The sequence below is a fragment of the Mytilus californianus genome, unplaced genomic scaffold, assembly GCF_021869535.1.
Source record: "Mytilus californianus isolate M0D057914Y unplaced genomic scaffold, xbMytCali1.0.p SCAF_32, whole genome shotgun sequence".
NCBI lineage: Eukaryota > Metazoa > Mollusca > Bivalvia > Mytilida > Mytilidae > Mytilus > Mytilus californianus.
In genome coordinates this window covers 241,951-257,214 of record NW_026262682.1, presented here as the reverse complement: position 1 = coordinate 257,214, position 15,264 = coordinate 241,951, and positions in this window count along the sequence as shown.

Here is a 15,264-nt window from a genome sequence, read left to right as displayed (position 1 = left end):
TGACTTTGTCATAACTATTTTCATTTCTACTATAGACATGATTTCCGCTACAAATATGTGCCTCAAGAAATCGGGGATGTGTATACACTTTTACACAGCTCTGTTCAGGGCATGCAAAAAGGCCATCACAGTCCTCATTTTCTAGCTCATTAATTTCTAACATGTTTTCGGTGTCATTACTGTCGTGATTGTTGTTCTCATTCATGTCAACACTTTCTTTTAATGCTACCAGTTTTCCATGGTGTTCTTCTACAAATTCTGGAAATGGGACAACCATCTGGAAAATAAAAAAAAATCAATTAGTTTTTGATTTCTATATATATATATATATACAAGATCATGAGACACATATTACTGAATGGACATACTTTTATATGTTTCTGAGTTCAGTGTGGTGTCCATTTCTCAAACTGTTTTACATTTTGTTTAGGAACCTGTTGCTGCAGGCCTTTGGAATCTGGAATTAACTTGCTTTTCATTAAAGACTGAAAGGTCTGCTAGGGCTGTTTCCCACCTTTTTATTAAGTTGCAGTATTTTTGACACATTCCCCATTTTACATTCTTAATGGTATTTGCAAGGCAAGAAGAGAAACAATGCTATGTCTATTTAACATGCAATTATCAAGAATACGCCCCAATTGAAATATTTCATTCATAATCAAAAGGATTGAACATTCATGCAACAAATTCAATCAAATATGCCATATTGTATTTGTCTCAATTACAAATATTGGTTGGTTATTGATAAATTCTTTTCAGCAGTTTTAAGTTAACATCAATAAAGTTGAGAAGAAACTTTGGCGTCCATGTCCGTGTCTGATGTATGATGTGTATATAAGGCTTGATGATCCTACCATGTATAGTTGCTCAGATATAAACATGGACATAAACTTTAATGTCAGTCAATGAAGCATAAAATATGGGTCTGAAATTTTGTATTTTAAAAGTTTAACCTTGAACTTAATCCTACAACCTCACTCCTTTTACACCACCATTTGAATTTAAAGCTGCAATCATGTCTTCTGGTGTCAAAACATCATGACCCTCGCCTGTATACCTGAAAAAGATATTTCCTTTTTTATTGCATGAATTTGATAACTGGGCCCGAAATGCAATATCTAAATACATGGTTAGATTCAGCATATCAAACATGTCAAAGTACAACAAACATTCATTTTTTTTAAAGCAAACAAAGTTTTATTTTTGGATCCTCATTTGGATCAACTGGATTGATTGATTGATTGTTGGTTGCTTAACGTCCAGTGGCAAATATTTCATGCATATTCAGGACGAGAACAAGTTCACAATAAATACAATAGGTAGGTTCTGTAATAGATTAAGGGATTAAGGTCGGAGAAATTTAGACTGCCACGGGAAATGAGGGTATATTGGATAGGGACAGAAATTTAGCCTTGCAACAGGTCACCTACGGACCCCTCAAAGAGTTGTTGCAAGGGTTCTTAACGTGCAAAGAGCGTAGCACTCTCTTTACACGAGGCATCGGATTTAACGTCCCCATTCTGACCGGACGTGGCTGCAAATTTGTACATCCCGCACAGCCAAACGGACGCCCCACTTTAGCACGGGTTTTACTGCCGGTCGGAGGAAGACCAATGGTGACCATACTTCTATTCCCCAGTCACCCTTGGGGGGTGGATCAACTGGAAAACTTTGCCAAGGATCAAAAATTTAAATACATGCTCAGCATATCAAAGAATACCTTGAATTTCATTTATGTCAAAATCAAACTAAGTTTAATTTTAGACCATTTGGACCTTAATGACATGAATGAGGACCAATTTAAAAAAAACAGGCCCAAACAATTTTATTTTTGGAAAGATATCTGTAAATACATTGCTTTCATTTTCTATCGGGGGAAAAAAATCGAAATTATTAGAAATATTATGATGATTATATGCTGCAGTTAACATGGTAAACTGTATGTATGGATGATGTGATGTACACTTTTTCTTTAAATCTTAATAAATAAGTCCCCTAAGTTTCCTCAAATTATTTATAATAATTATATATCGTTGTGAAAACAACTCATTTAGTTATTAACTTAAGATTTTCCTGTAAAATTATGTGGGACAATTTTAAAAAGTGGGACAATCGAGAAGTAATTAAAGGTTACATGTTCTATACACATGATACATACATGTATGTAGTACATAAATAGAAATTAAAGATGTCTTCTCATTTGGAAATTTTCTGTTTTATCAATGTTTATACTTCCTGCATGTCGTGGAGAATTAAAAATAGATTTCATCACGGCAACACGTGTATTACAATAGTTCTCCACTATAGACAGTTAAATTTTAATATTTAAAGCATAAGGCTTGCCGACCTTTTTAAATAATTAAAATTTGACTGTCGAGAGTGGAGAAATATTGTAATACAGGAGTTATAGTGGTGGAATCTGTTTCTTTAATGATTTTTATCCTTCCTTTCAAAACATTTGCAGACATTTGTGCTCTTTATACGTGACGTCATCAGAAATGGTCGCCTTTTTTCAGGACGTCACAACCATTGACAACAAGAAAATCAGAAGAAATCAAGACAATTTAACGTTCTAATAAAATTTCGACCATCATTTGCCGAGAACAGATATTTCACTAGTGACGATTATATTTTTCTAACACCGCTCAAGAATTGTGAAAAAAGCACAAACATTAGAGAAATAATGCTGATTACCTAACCGAGAAGTGTGAAAATTAAAAACTGTTTGCTAACAAAATTTTATGTACTACAGTTATATTTTCCTTACTTCAATATATGCATTTTGCAGTGAGCTGTTTTGGCATCACACATGACTTTTCCTGATTGTGCCTCACTAAAATTGTACTGTGAAATCTTTATATCCATATTTCCATGTAGGTTTAAGTTGTAAATGTAAGATATCAGAGGTACGCAATGGTAGCAGCCAGCATTGTCAGATTTTAGTATCAATTCTGAGATGTTTGGTTGAGTAATGGATATCTGTAGTAGAAGGTCTGTTACGATGTGGGCAACAGAAAACCAGCCTTGATTCCCCAATTCAAGGATGTGAACAAATGTGTAAACATTCAAGTCACTGGAAACCCCAGACATGATAAGAGATGAAATATGCCAACTAATCCCTTTTTTACCAAAGAAATCACTTTGAGCTTCTCTGTGTTTTATTGGAAGGAGTTTCATAACCCAATCCATCACAACTAATGCTTGGTTGTCTTGCAAATTTCTTAAAACTTCTGTCTTTGCTCTATCTTGATGGACAGTTCTGAAACAATGAGCCTTCCATGATAAAATTTGGTCTTTTGCTCTATTCATCAATAACATCAGTTGGTAAGGATGATAGACTTTTGATATTGGTTTCAATCTGATCAAAGAAATTGTTCACAAGACCGCAATTGTTACATCCATCAGTATGTTCATTGTTACAATTTGCTCTAAAGTTTACTGATGATGCATCACTTAAACTATGGACTGTACAATGATCAATACAGTACATTCCGCGACATGGTCTGAAAAATGTCGCTGGTTTTAAAAAGGCCCAGCATCAGCGACCTAAATGTCGATGATTAGATTACCTGCAGTCAATCAAATCATCAGCTGATAACGGGTGCAATAAAATCAGTCAGGCATTCATGGTCGGTCGCACATGCTACTTAATATATGTAATTAGTTGTAATAATGTTACAGGTAAAATCGATAATTACATAATAGACATTTATAAGGCATGAACGGTTTTTAGATTGTTTCAGTTAAAATTGTTTAATTTACCATTAAAAGAAATGAATTTCTTTATTTTATTTTCAGGTCACCCCGAGGAAGAATCACTATACAATTATTGTTTTTTTTTATTAATCTTTCTTTATGAATACAAATTTAAATATCTATTCTATTTCTTTCTCTTCATATTACTTCCACATTTCGTCGAGAATTATATGTTCTTGCAATTTTAAGATTAACTAGCTTTGGTTTTCCGTTATCTTTTAAAAAACGTTATTCTCCTGTCTTTATTCATATTTGAAAACGTAACTTTAATATATTCTCAAAACGTGAAATCTTACTGTAATAAGAACTGAAGAAATACACGAACAAAACAGCTGATGAAACGTAAATTATTGACAGCTATTTTTCGTTTGTAAGATACGTTGGTTATTGACATTGTTATAAAGTATTTGAACGGGAATCAGATTGAGTATTTAAATGTTTTTGCTGGTGAAAGCAGGGTCAAGGTTGACACGATAAAAACACGTGTGTACATGTGTTGTAAAACTTTTGGGGTTTTCCTGTTCACTTTCATGAATTTGATTATTAAGAACTTTATTTAGCTTATCATACTGTAAATGTCTGAAATATTGCATGTTGCCTTTTATTCTGTCTTGTACATTGTACTAGGATGAGCATTATTTATGATGTCTCCCTTGATGTGGATTTAAAGTCAATTCCAGTGAATTTCTTTTAAATTTAAGTATAACACTGCAGAATTCTTCGCTGGATAATGCATTATCTGTAAAGAGGCAAGAAAGTTGAATAATTTCAATTCCTTTTTAGCTCACCTGGCCCTTCATCACTTGTCGTCCGTCGTCGTTAACTTTTTCAAAAATCTTTTCCTCTGAAACTACCGGGCGAAATTAAAACCTAACTTGGCCACAATCATCATTGGGGTATCTTGATTATAAAATGTGTTCGATGACCTGGCCAACCAACCAAGATGGCCGCCATAAATAAAAATAGAACATGGGGGTAAAATGTAGATTTTGGCTTTCATCTTTGAAACCAAAGTATTGAGATCAACACCCAAAGGGTGACTGCGGTATAAAAATATGGTCACTTGGTTTTCTCCCGATCGGCAGTAGCTTGCCGAAGTGGGCCTTCCGTTTGGCTGTACGGGATGTATCAAGTTCGCAGTCGCGTCCGGTCAGAAGGAGGACGTTAAATCCGATGCCTCATGTAAAAAGTGTGCCACGCTCTTTGCACGTTAAGAACCTTTGCAACAACTCTGAGGGGTGTGGGGTCCGTAGGTGGCATGTTGCAAGGCATAATTTCTGTCCCTATCGAATATACCCTCATTTTCCAGTGGCAGTTCAAATTTCCCCGACCATCATCCTAGATGGCCTCTATTATAACAACCTACCTTTTGTATTTATTGTCAACTTGTTCTCGTCCTGAATATGCATGAAATATTTTCCACTGGACGTTAAGCAACCAACAATCAATTTAGATCAAATCGGAAATGATGTGAAATTGTTTATCATGTCAAAATCTATCAGCCCTGAAATTTTAGATGAATCGGACAACTCGGTTGTTGGGTTGCTGTCCCTGAATAGCAATTTTTAGGAAATTTTGCTGTTTTTGGTAGATATTTTGAATATTATTATAGATAGAGATAAACTGTAAACAGAGATAATGATCAGCAAAGTAAGATCTACAAAAAAGTCAGCATGATCAAAATGGTCAATTGACCCCTTAAGGAGTTATTGCCCTTTATAGTCAATTTTTAACAATTTTTCGTAAATTTTTGTTATCTTTTACAAAAATCTTCTCCTCTGAAACAACTTAGACAAATTTAACCAAACTTGTCCACAATCATCATTAGGGTATCTAGTTTAAAAAATGTGTCCGATGACTCCGCCTGCGAACCAAGATGGCCGACATGGCTAAAAAAGTACATAGGGTTAAATGCAGTTTTTTGCTCATATCTCATAAACAAAAGTATTAGAGCAAATCTGACAGTTTAAATTTGTTTGTCAGGTCAAGGTCTATCTGCACTGAAAATTTACAGACCAATCAGGCAACCCGTGCTTCTGAATTGGTAATTTAAAGAAAATTTTGCGGCTTTTGGTTATTATCTTGAATATCATTATATATAGAGATAAACTGTAAACAGCAATAATGTACAGCAAAGTAAGACCTACAAATAAGTCAACATGATCAAAATGGTCAATTGACCCCTTAAGGAGTGCCCTTTATAGTAAATTTTTAAAATATTTTACCTACATTTAAAGTAACATCAAACATAATTATCAAACAAATTGTCAAATTTGCAGAAAAATATGGACAAATTATCAATACACCGATGGCAAGTTTGGTGTACATTATATACAAGATCTATAATTTACTGAAAAATGTTGCAATTTTTTTATAAAGGTCTGGTTAGTTTAAATTTACTTCTAATACAATTGTCAAAACAAAATTATCAAGATCAAATGACCGATTTAAGGTAACATCAAATACTATTATCAAAAGAATATCAATACACCGATGGCAGTTTTGGTGTTTCATTCTATACAATTATCTTTAGAATATTGTCGATTTAAGGTAACATCTAAATGAATTATCCAAAAAGTAGTTAAATTTACTGAAAGATGTTGCAATTTCATAATAATGGTGTCGTTGGTTCAAATTTACTTCTAATACAATATTCAATACATATCAGAAAATTATCTTGATCAAATGACCGATTTAAAGTACCATCAAATACAATTATGAAAAAAGTCAAATTTACAGTAAAATGTGCAAAAAATATCAAAACACCGATGGCAGGTTTAATGTATATTCTATACAAATATTTATAATTTACTGAAAAATGTTGCAATTTTATAATAAAGGTATTGTTGGTTCAAGTTTACCACGATCAAACACATGTCCATCTTATTATGTCGTTTCTCCGTCATGAAGGCATCTTTGACATTCAGAATTTACGACAAATAAAAGGAGACTTACTAGAAATCAAAGTGGTATAATCGCCAAGATAAATGATCACAGGCTAGAAAAAATATATAAGGCAGAGTTTACTTAACTTAGATATCCTTCAAATTTGCTCGGCTAAATATGGTTGAAAGTGTATTTGCATGAACAAATTATTTGGTTTCACATGTTGTGTTAGCTTAGATCAATCAACTTTAGTTTAGTTTTGACATTTTCATGGTTATTTTAGATGTATGTGCCAGATTTCACGATAAACAATCCTAATGTGTCCTCATCTGATGAAACATGATAAATAAATAAATTAATGTTTATTCCAAATTGAATCTTGATTTGTGGCTATCAACAATGTCTGCCTTGGGGAGATGAGGTGTACTGTGAGATAATGGAGGAGGTCGGACTTTATCATCACGCCGTCTTTCTTCAATGGCTTCACTAAAGCAAATTGTCTTCCACTGAATATTTATGACAGAAATCATCTGAAAGAAAGAGTATCACTATTCAGACCTTCAAGGTCACGATTTACCGCTGCATCATCTAATGGAAGACGCAAATTGAATACTAATAAGATACGCACATGAACATGTGAATTTGTTAGGATGTCCAAAAAGGACGCAATTAAAACACCAACTGCAGAAGAAAGGGTCGCTTTATCAAGAGCAGGAATGGGCATAAAAATGCAATTTGCATAAAGTGATGACGAGGCAGCGTTTCGAAGACATCTCATCATCTCGGAGGGATTTAGTAAGCTAAATCAGTGTGGGGGATTCGATCGGATGATATGTCAGAGTAACTGTAGAGTACTAGAGGTGATTGCAGGAAAATGGACGCCGGAAAGCTTGAGATCTAATATTGGTAGTCGGTCAAAAATTTATATTTGGCCAATTCAAAAAGATATTGATTTAGACAGTGTTGCTTATATTGTACTTAAAACTACTATAAAAGAAATGTGCTTAAATTGTTTTTTTTTGTTTGTTTATTTTATGTATATATTTATTACAAAACATGGATTTCTGGTATTTGGCATATATATGAAATATTTTTTAAGGAAGTGAAATATTATGAAATCAGTCCTGATGTCTCGCATGAACTATTTTTTCCTTTGTTTTTACAAATATCATACTTCACAGTGGAAGAAAAAATATCATGATGGAAGGAAAAAACATTATAATAATGTCCTATAATTGTCAAGGACTTCACATGAGGGAAAAACGGGGAGATATTTTTGATTACCTTTATTCAAAATATTTAAATATATATTGTCTCCAGGATACACACTTTGTAGAACAAGATGAAGTTTTGATAAAAAACCAATGGAAAGGCCATTGTTTTTTTAATTCATTTGCTTCAAATAAACGAGGAGTTGCTATTCTGTTTAAAAATGATTTTGACTATAAAATACATAAAGTTAAAAAAGATGGAGATGGCAATCTGGTGGGATTGGATCTTAATATTGAAGACAAGAGATTTACTCTGATAAATGTTTATGGGCCAGAAATTGATACTACCCGCTTCTATGACAAATTAACAGAAATAATAGATTTCTTTGGAAATCAGCTTTGTATTATTTGTGGGGACTTTAATCTTGTTCAAAATTTCAACCTTGTTACCCATCACTATATAAATATAAACAATCCAAGATCTAGAGAGAACATTTTGGAAATTAAAGAATATAAGAATCTCATCGACCCATTTAGAGAAATATATCCTGACCTTAAACGATTTACATGGAGAAGGAAAAACCCTTTTAAACAATCTAGATTAGATTTCTTTTTGATTTCTGAAAGCCTTATAGATGACATTTGTGAAGTAAACATTGGTAATAGCTACAGGTCAGATCATTCACCAGTGATTTTGACTTTAAAAATAAATGACTTTATAAAAGGCAGAGGCCTCTGGAAGTTTAATAACTCTCTCCTTCAACATCCTGAATATGTAAAACTAATAAAACAACAAATTACTAACACAGTTGAGCAATATGTAATGCCAGTGCATAGAGGGGATGCTTTACATGGTATTGATAATTTAGATATTGAATTTTCAATTAATGACCAATTATTTTTGGAGACCCTTCTCCTTGAGATTAGAGGTAAGACTATTTCTTATTCAACATTTATAAAAAGAGAAAGGACAAAACAGGAAATCCAACTGACTGAGGAGATACAAAATTTAGAAAATAAGGTAAGTACAGAGGACACTCTTGATGAAATAGAAGCCAAAAAATGTCAACTTAGAATTTTGAGACAGAACAAGGTTAAAGGTCAATATGTTAGGTCAAAAACCCAATGGATTGAAGAAGGAGAGAGGCCCACTAATTTTTTTTGTAATTTAGAAACACAAAACTTTGTCTATAAAACTATTAAAAAACTAGTTACTGATGAAAATACTGTAGTAGAAAATCAAAAAGAAATCTTAAAACAATCAAAAATATTTTATGAGAAACTTTACAAAAGACAACAATGTCTTAAAAAAGTAAACTTATCAAGGGAATTACCATCTTTGACATCTAAATTAAATGATATCGAAAAAGAATCATAAGAAGGTAACATTTCTTTTACTGAATTAACACAAGCTTTGAAAAGGATGAAAAATAATAAAAGCCCTGGGTCAGATGGTTTTACTGCAGAATTTTTTAAAGTATTTTGGATAGACATCGGAAAGTTTGTCTTGAGGTCAATAAATTATTCATATCAGATAGGGGAAATGTCTGTCACACAGAGGCAGGGTGTTATCACATGTATTCCAAAAGAAGGCAAGTCAAAACAGTTCTTAAAAAATTGGCGTCCAATTACACTTTTGAATTCAACATACAAAATTTTGAGGCCTTTGACTCTATATCATGGGCCTTTCTCTTTGAAACACTGAAGTATTTTAATTTTGGAGACTCTATTATGAACTGGATAAAAACATTTTATAATGATATTACATCTACTGTCACCCAGAACTGCTGTCTGTCAGACTTTTTCCGTGTGGAGAGAGGCTGTAGACAGGGGGATCATTTGTCTCCTTACCTTTTCTTGCTATGTGCTGAAATATTAGGCATTTTAGTAAGAAGTAGTGATGAGATAAAGGGTATTACGATAGATGATTCAGAATATATCTTGTCTCAATATGCAGACGACACATCACTTATTTTAGATGGGTCGCCTTACTCACTGGATGCATCTCTCCGTATATTACAATTCTATGCTGAGATATCAGGACTGAAAATTAATTTAGACAAAACAAACGTTATATGGATAGGTAGTAAAAGACATAGTCAAGACAAAATATGTGTAAAGTGGGGACTGAAATGGGGTTTCAGTACCTTCAAATTATTAGGTATCACTTTCTGTGTTGATTTAGATAGAATGTTAAATCTAAACTATGCTCCTCGAATACAAGAAATAGAAAAAATATTACAAAAATGGTCAAAACAGTCACTTACCCCGTTTGGTAAAATAACAATTATAAAGTCACTAATTATATCAAAATTAAATCATCTGTTCCTGTCCATCCCAGGTCCAGATGATAATATGATATGTCAACTTAATAGTAAAATTTATTCATTCATTTGGGATGATAAGCCTGACAAGATAAAGCGGAATCTTCTGTGCCAAGAATACTTTAGAGGGGGCCTAAAAATGATTAATTTGAGACATTTTATACAAGGGTTAAAACTTACTTGGGTTAGAAGATTATTTAAGTCAAAATCCAAATGGATCCAATTATTTACCTCCACCCAAAATATAAATTTTACAGAGTTGGCTTATTTTGGAATTATTAAAAAATCAAAAAACAAATTTTGGGATGAAGTTTTTCATGCCTGGAAAATTATGTCAAAACTCAGACATCAATTTCATTTTGAGGAAGTCATTTCGACATCTATATGGCATAACGAACATATTAAAATTGATAACGTCAGCGTTTACTATAAAAATTGGTCACATCATGGGGTATGGACTGTAAATGACCTGTTAGATGAACATGGAAATATATTAACATATGAAAATTTTTAAATTATGTATAATATCAAACCCATGTTTCTACAGTTTTATGGGCTTATATTAGCACATAAAAAATGGCTACAAGCCATTAGAATCAACACCGAAAGAGAGAAAAAACATCAGGCTATTATTCCTTTTAACATTAATATTTTCTTTAAGTCCGACAAGGGCTCAAAGGACATGTATACTATTTTAAATCAAGGAATTTTACCTATAGATTTTGTAGCAGAAAAAAAATGGGAAGGTATTCTTAATAAAGTTGTAGAAAATTGAAAAAAAATACACTTGTGTGTTACCAAGGTTTCAAAAAACACTAGGTTATGTTGGTTTCAATATAGAATTATTCATTATATCTTAGGGACTAATGCTCTACTCTTTCAAATGAAACTTGTTAACTGTAATTTGTGTACATTTTGCAAGGAAGAGCCTGAAACTATAGAACATTTACTTTGGGGTTGTCATATTGTAGCCGACATTTGGCACAATCTAAATTCTTGGATTTTCGATATAGGTCATATAGAAATTCCACTAAATTTGAATATTGTCATTTTTGGCCTCTATGAAAATTATAAATTGAATTTTATTAAAAATAAAGTTATCTTACTGACAAAGTATTTCATTTACAGATGTAAGATGCAAGATATAAAACCTCATATTAAAGGTCTTCAAAATTACATAAAAGAAAACTTGATTTTAGAGAAACATATTTCTTCAAAATATTTAAGTATGGAAGAACACAACTTGTACTGGAACCCCTGGGCTAAGGTCATTAATTAAATTTAAATTATGTTAATGTATATACATATGTGTATATGAGTATTTGAAAGTACTTGTATACTGTTATACCATATGCATGCTCATATATTTCTTGCACTACTATTACTATTATTACTATATTAATGAAAATGTTATTACTATACTTTATCCATAGATTTCATAGTGTTAGTCCATAGAATGCTTATCATGCTTATTTATTTCACTTGCTTGATTATTGTTCCACAAGATAAATATATGTTGATACCTGTAAATTCATGAAGAAAAAAATAAATTATAAAAAAAAAAAAAATTGTCAAGGAGAATTTTTAGTGTCTGACCTTCGAGAACACGTGAAAGACTGTAATTCTGTTGATAATATTGATGTACAAGATAATGTGGACAATTCAGAATCTACAGCTGAAGTGCCGGAAGATGGTGTGACAGAACCTGCTGCGGAAACGCTTACAACAACTGGTGATCTTAATATCAATGTCATTTCAGTAGATGATATTATTACCAGTGCCATTTCAGTAGATGTTCTTTATACCAGTGCCATTTCAGTAGACGATCTTCGAGATCTGTATATGCCTAGACACATTAATGAAACTGCTATTGAAACGCCGGATCTACTGCAGCAAATAATACATTCATGTATAGATTTCTGTAATGAAAATAAAATAACAGATCCTGTAGATATACTGAGGTGTATCCAAAAAAGATAGGTTTATGGTCGAGACTTGGATCTTGTTGATGATTCAACAACTATCGATGGCGAAACAAATTTTATAATGGTAAACAGAACCAGTTTACTTGAAACAGCTTTTGAAGAAATTGCCGACCTTACTGATATAAGATTGACTTTACAAGTCCAGTTTTATGATGGAAAGGTAAGGAAACTGTATCATGTTTCAAAGTTATCATACTTCTTATCGTCTTGACCTTGTAATAGAGTATGAATGATTCGTTTATTGTTAAAGGGCCTATACGTCGACTTTCAAGAGGAAGAATAGGAATAAAAGTATGTTGATAATATTTATTTTTTCTATGCATTTTTTGCAATTTTGTCAAATGTACATTTACTTCAAATCTCTTTATTTTCTGTTTGGAATCATCGAATAAATAGCAATACATGTATTGAATTTGAGTGAACGCGAAAAGAAATTTTAAACTGATTATTAACCAACAGGTGTAGGAGCGGTGTTGGACGAAATTTCTTAAATTGGTGTACAGATTCTAGATACATACATTCACGCCCAGATGTTAAGAATCTCGTCTCGTTTCGAATGTAAACACATATTTTTTTTCAAATCAAGTATCGCAAGTAAAGAACGACGTAGACATCATGGATATGGAATGTTTCTCAATGCATTTGCTATAAAGGTTCCCATATTAAAGAGCGATGAAGACCTTAACAAATAGACATTTTATTTTTCAGTTCAAATCTTTATTACCATTACACCATAATATATAGCATGTGTCACAACATAAGAGAGATCGGGTGTTTTTAAGCTCGGGATTTCGGATGAACCATTATTTAAAGCACAAAATAGCACTGGTATGTCGTACGTTTTGATGTTATGACCAATAATGACGTTTTCCTTGTACTGCGCTAAAAATTGTAGAAAGAGCTTCAAAGCCTCTTTGATGCTAACAGATTTCACTTCTTTGTCATAGCAAAACATCTTGCTTCCTTCAACTTTGATCCCTGTTATTTCCTGTGCCGTAGGTGTTATCTGTTTCTTTGGAAGTACATTTGTCTGATGTCAGAAATCTGTGTGATGTGAGAGTTTCTTGCTGAAATATAACCAGGTGCTCCGCAGGGCGCAGCTTTATACGACCGCAGAGGTCGAACCCTGAACAGTTGGGGCAAGTATGGACACAACATTCAAGATTGATACAGCTCTGAAATGGGAATGTGATCAAATTTTTGACATAATATGGGTTTCTGACACAAAACAAATGAAAAGATCTTACAAATCTATTGCCCAATATTGTGCAATTAATGATTTCTTCTTCAAATTTTTCAAAAATTTGGAAGAAAAAAATTTGAAAACTACTACCACCCACCCCCGTTTTTTTTGCAATTAGTCCAAAACCTGACATTTTATTATAAATAATTTACAAGTTGTGAATTAGGGAGGAAAATCCGAACATACCTAACATTGTGTGTTAAATGTTTCTGAATTACCTCCCTAACACTGCTTTTAAATTGTTAAAATTGTCCATTGACCAGAAAAACCTAGTTTTTCCCTTTTTTGGCCCCTAATTCCAAAACATTTTGAGCCATAACCCCCCAAAGTCAATACTAACCATCCCTTCATGGTATGGAAACTTTGTGGTACAATTTCAGAGAGATTCATACACTTAAACACAAGTTATTGTTTGAAAACTACAAAAATACTTATTTTGGGCCCCCTTTTTGGTCCCTAATTCTATACTATTGGGACCATAACCCCCACTAAAATCAATCACAACCTTCCTTTAGTGGCATTGAACCTTCTGGTAAAAATTTATAGAGATCCATTCACTAAAACTAAAGTTATTTTCCGGAAACTAAATGCGTCTTCGGACGACGACGACATGATAGCATTATACGACGCAAAAAAATTTTTGCGGTCGTATAAAAAGCATAATATTTGAAAATCTCTTTCATGATAGGCATGTTAAACAAGCACTAGCCAACAGAAGCATGCCAATAAGGATTGATTGATTGTTGGTTGATTTACGCCGCATAAGCACAACAAGGCTATATCGCGGCGAGAGCTAATTCGAATATTTTTTACAATTTAAAGCATATTCTTAAAATCAGACAAAAGGCCCTTCAATAAACTAAAATTCTAGATTAAAGCAAATTGATTATTTACAAATAAAAATGAACATTAAGATAACGTGATAAAATTTAAAATCGTTTTAAATATAACATTTTTATATTTTAGAATATATTCCAACTTCTTTTAAGAATGAAACAATATTTGTAAATGGAACATTATTAAATAAATAAGGTTTGAAAAAATGCATTAACTAGAAATTTTTTAAACCTTACAAGTCCTAGCTTTTGAAGCCTGTCATTCTTATTATTTATACTATTAGAATGCTCATCTATCTCCTTTTTTGTTTTTAAGATAGTAGCAAATTGAAGCTAAACTTGTCAAATCGGGGTTATCACTTAAATTGGTTACTGAACAGTGCCTTTTAAGAATAAATTTGTTTTGGAAATTGGAGACCTAATATCTGACCATACATTGTTGTTTGAGCATAGTAGCCATACATATTTCAGACTTTTTATAGGTATGCGGTATGGGCTTTGATCATTGTTGAAGGCCGAACGATGACCTATAGTTGTTAATTTCTGTGTTATTTGGACTCTTGTGGAAAGTTGTCTCAGTGGCAATCATACCACATCTTTTTTTATATAGCACAAACTGCTCACCCTTTTAAAATACCTGAATTTAATTTATGTTTTTAGTATGGTTCATCGTTTTTTTTTTCTTCATTTGAGCATATGTTGTTAATGCAGTTGATCGATTTTATAATGAATTTGTCTGGTAATTTAGACATATGTATAAAGTTTCAATTTTTTTTAATGAAAAATATGGTTGCAATTTCAACATTGAATAAAAGTTTCTCCATGTCCATATTAAAACAATTCTGAAAACATATATATGTCAGTTTTAAATTTATATAGTACAGATATATATTCTTATTGCAATCATATCTAAGCCTGTTGCCTCAATGTCTAACAATTTTTATTCACTTAAGTGGTTGCAGTGATGGACTTGAAATTTCTTCAATGTCATCTGAAAGGTGGTCTTCAAAACCAATGCCGGAA